Source organism: Coregonus clupeaformis, chromosome 15 (genome assembly GCF_020615455.1).
Source record: "Coregonus clupeaformis isolate EN_2021a chromosome 15, ASM2061545v1, whole genome shotgun sequence".
Lineage (NCBI taxonomy): Eukaryota > Metazoa > Chordata > Actinopteri > Salmoniformes > Salmonidae > Coregonus > Coregonus clupeaformis.
The window spans coordinates 15,580,937-15,585,808 of NC_059206.1; positions in this window are offsets into that span (position 1 = coordinate 15,580,937).

Consider the following 4,872-nt stretch of genomic DNA (forward strand, 5'->3'; position numbering starts at 1 on the left):
TGCTCCAAGGTTGCTATGAATGTCACTCCGAATCGCAAAGGAATGGAACATAGTAGAAATGTCTCCTTGACTCATCATTTAGATGCAGGGTAAATTGCCGGTTTTTTTACACTGCTATTCATCCAATAGTTTTCTTTCCCTTTCCCCTCTAAAGCTTTTCACTGGGCTTATAGAAATCTGATTTGACTGTTAAGTGTGAAAGTTGTGGAGGAAAAGCCAATCCAATGACTCCTTGTTTGTTAACGAGATGCCTCGGCTAACAAGACTCTCCCCCTTGTTAATCTGTTACCGCTGCAACATATGGTGGGGGTCGTCATTGGAATTTGTGATTCATTAAATATTAGTTAATTAAGGTCAGGCGGTTCTCCAGTACGACAACACAGAGCGCCGCGCTAAGCTGGCCTCTCACCGAGGGTTCGCCGCCACCGAGGAACATACATACACACTCACTACACCGCTCCATAAAGGCACACACACACATACAAATACGTACTCACACACACATACAAATGGGACCAAGGGACAATAGTAATATCCCAAACTCATTTGATCCTTGGTTTTATAACAAATAAGATGACAGGGATTGGAGTCCTTCAGAAATCACTCATTCAGCTACTTTTAGTGTGGCATAATGGTGCTATGTACTGTGTGTGGCTTTTGACATACTGCCACCACCACTGCAAAACATATTTGAATTATAACCATCAACTCACATTCATATTTTAGTCATTTAGCATACGCTCTTATCCAGAGTGAGTTACAGGAGCAATTAGGGTTAAGTGCCTTGCTCAAGGGCACATCAACAGATTATTCACCTAGTCGGCTCAGGGATTCGAACTTTTCGGTTACTGAACCAACGCTCTTAACCGCTAGGCCACCTGCCGCCCAAAACTCGTTGACGATTGTCAAATAGATGGCCATTGTTTGACTTTGCATGGATAGACTTTGTGCCATGTCCATTGCTCTTTATGTTTAACATGAAGAACATTACATTTTGGGCTTAGCAGCCTTCTAAATATCCATAGTACTGTAGCGCTATTAACGCTTACACATTTATGACTAAAGAAATGTGGTGAAAAGGAATCGAACCAAGACTATGCGCGTCAGGCACGGTGGATTATTTCGGGAAATGCAAAATAGCAGAATAAACGGTTGTCATTGTGATGTCACCAGCACCATATTAAAAACACTTTAACCCTCTTCCTCCCCTTCCTCCTCCTCCTCCTCCTTTCTTTCTCTCTGCATTTTAATGTCAAGCACAGTGAAATGCTTTTCTTGTCAGTGTGACTGACTGGTGTATAGAAAGTCGAGGTGTGAGGGTTGACAGTAACATTGGGCTTTACCAATGAGTCCTACTGGAGAACAGGAGCCAAGAAGTGTCTCTGTGTGTGCCTGTGTATTTGTGCCTGTGAGTGCCTGTGTGTGTGTGTGTGCCTGTGTGTCTCTGTGTGTGTGTGTGTGTGTGTGCCTGTGTGTGTGTGCCTGTGTGTCTCTGTGTGTGTGTGTGTGTGTGTGTGTGTGTGTGTGTGTGTGTGTGTGTGTGTGTGTGTGTGTGTGTGCGTGTGTGCCTTTGTGTGTGTGTGTTTTCCTGTGTGTGCCTGTGTGTTGATAGTAGTTCAAATCAAATGTTATTGGTCACATACACATGTTTAGCAGATGTTATTGTGGTGTAGCGAAATGCTTGTGTTCCTAGCTCCAACAGTGCAGTAATATCTAACAATTACAAGGACAGCTCTTGAATAACAGTCTTTGTACGCTCCATTTACGATCTCACCTTGATTGGCCAAATACATTGGCAGGTTTAGTTGATATGTGTTTAGCAGAATTAGTTAAAATGTGTTTAGCCGTCATTAAACTTTAATTAAAAAGCTATTTACACCTCATCATTGGATGTTGATCATTGTGTGTTCGCTAATGACTCAGTGTGTTGATTGTTGGTCACTAGTTTGGCCTAAAGCACACACACACACACACACACATTTCCAAGCCCTCCTCTGAAGGTAAAAAGTAGTGGGAGGGAGGGGGGGAAGGAGGGAGGGAGGGAGGAGGGGAAGGAGGGAATGAGGGGAAGAAAGGGAGGGAGGGAGGAGGAACGGGGGAGGGGAAAAGGGAATTTGGGTAAAGGTGGGGCATTGTTCCGGAGAAAATAGGGTTATCAGTACCACTCAGATAACCAACTCCCCTCCTCTCTCTCTCAATTCAATTCAATTCAATTTAAGGGCTTTATTGGCATGGGAAACGTATGTTAACATTGCCAAATCAAGTGAAGTAGATCTCTCTCTCTCTCTCTCTCTCTCTCTCTCTCTCTCTCTCTCTCTCTCTCTCTCTCTCTCTCTCTCTCTCTCTCTCTCTCTCTCCTCAAAATAAATGCTGGAGTTTTGGCCCAAGCCGTGACCCACTAGGGTCCACTAGGTCACATGACCAACTGGCCTGTAAACCTCCCCCACCACCTCACCCCCGACCCCACCCCCTCCTCCTTTCAGGGGCCGGCCTAGCACCGAGGCCAGGGGTGAGAGAGCCACAGAGATCTCAGAGAACTGTTCAGAGCAGGACTGGGAAGAGAGGGAAGGAGAAAGAAACAGAAAGAGAAAGCAAATAGAGAGAGAGGAACAGAGAGAGGGTAAAAGCACCTAGAGGAGTCATGAAGGCGAATCTGCCACGGAAGATGCAGTGTCAATAGTGATATAGTGGCTTTATATATATATATATATATTTTATATATATTTGATACAGCGCTACCAGTGTGGATGGTGGCCAGGAGACTCACTGGCAGACTAGGACCAGTATGAAATGGATACATGGGAAGGTATGGGTGTGTGTGTGTGTGTGTGTGTGTGTGTGTGTGTGTGTGTGTGTGTGTGTGTGTGTGTGTGTGTGCACGTGCCTGTGTGTGTGTGTATGTTCACGTGTCTGTGTGTGTGTGTGTGTATATGTTCACGTGTCTGTGTGTGTGTAGAGGGAGGGAGGTGGTAGATGTGTTCCTCTTACTTAAGGAGATTGAGACCACAGGACATTAAACAGTAATGATTTAGCTTGTTTTGTGTTTGTATCTGATACCATTGATGATTTTATCATGGCTTTCAGTGAACTTTGATCTGGTATTAGAGAATGGGCCTATAGTTGTCCGTGGGAAAACTGTGATTTGTTTCTAGTGAACTGTAGATTTTAACCAAATGCTTGGATTTAGATTTTTTAGGATGGTCAGTCATTCTAATTTCCTAATAACATTTGGAAATGTAAAAATGTTGTTGTGGTAAAAGGATTTGTTAGAATTCTGTGAACATTCCGGTAGCTTCCGCAGTAGCATTACCTTATGCGTGCGACAGTATATTAGAATAAGAAAAGCCCCTTAGCGATGACAGTCAAAAGATTTGCAACTGCTACTGTGGAGATTTTCTGCTGAGCTAATCAAATGTGTGTGTTTGGGGGGTGGGGCTCGGCGCTGTGGAGACAGGAAGCATTTGTGATTGTATCCATAGAACATTTACATGTTTTAGTCATTTAGCAGACGCTCTTATCCAGAGCGACTTACAGTAGTGAGTGCATACGTTTTCGTACTGGTCCCCCGTGGGAATCGAATCCACAACCCTGGCGTTGCAAGCGCCATGCTCTACCAACTGAACCACACGGGACCTGCATTAACGCATATTAACGTACACATGTACAGTTGAAGTCAGAAGTTTACATACACCTTAGCTAAATACATTTACACTCAGTTTTTCACAATTCCTGACATTTAATCCTAGTAAAAATTCCCTGTCTTAGGTCAGTTGGGATCACCACTTTATTTTAAGAATGTGAAATGTCAGAATAATAGTAGAGAGAATGATTTATTTAAGCTTTTATTTATTTCATCACATTCCCAGTGGGTCAGAAGTCTACATACACTCAATTAGTATTTAGTAGCATTGCCTTTAAATTGTTTAACTTGGGTCAAATGTTTCGGGTAGCCTTCCACAAGCTTCCCACAATAAGTTGGGTGAATTTTGGCCCATTCCTCCTGACAGAGCTGGTGTAACTGAGTCAGGTTTGTAGGCCTCCTTGCACGCACACGCTTTTTCAGTTCTGCCCACAAATGTTCTATAGAATTGAGGTCATTGCTTTGTGATGGCCACTAAAATACATTGACTTTGTTGTCCTTAAGCCATTTTTCCACAACTTTGGAAGTATGCTTGGGGTCATTGTCCATTTGGAAGACCCATTTGCGACCAAGCTTTAACTTCCTGACTGATGTCTTGAGATGTTGCTTCAATATATCCACATAATTTTCCTTCCTCATGATGCCATTTATTATGTAAAGTGCACCAGTCCCTCCTGCAGCAAAGCACCCCCACAGCATGATGCTGCCACCCCCGTGCTTCACGGTTGGGATGGTGTTCTTCGGCTTGCAAGCAGCCCCCTTTTTCCTCCAAACATAGCGATGGTCATTATGGCCAAACAGTTCTATTTTTGTTTCATCAGACCAGAGGACATTTCTCCAAAAAGTACGATCTTTGTCCCCATGTGCAGTTGCAAACCGTAGTCTGGCTTTTTTATGGCGGTTTTGGAGCATTGGCTTCTTCCTTGCTGAGCGGCCTTTCAGGTTATGTCGATATAGGACTCGTTTTACTGTGGATATAGATACTTTTGTACCTGTTTCCTCCAGCATCTTCAAGGTCCTTTGCTGTTGTTCTGGGATTGATTTGCACTTTTCGCACCAAAGTACTTTCATCTCTAGGAGACAGAACGCGTCTCCTTCCTGAGAGGTATGACGTCTGCGTGGTCCCATGGTGTTTATACTTGCATACTATTGTTTGTACAGATGAACGTGGTACCTTCAGGCGTTTGGAAATTGCTCCCAAGGATGAACCAGACTTGTGGAGGTCTACAATG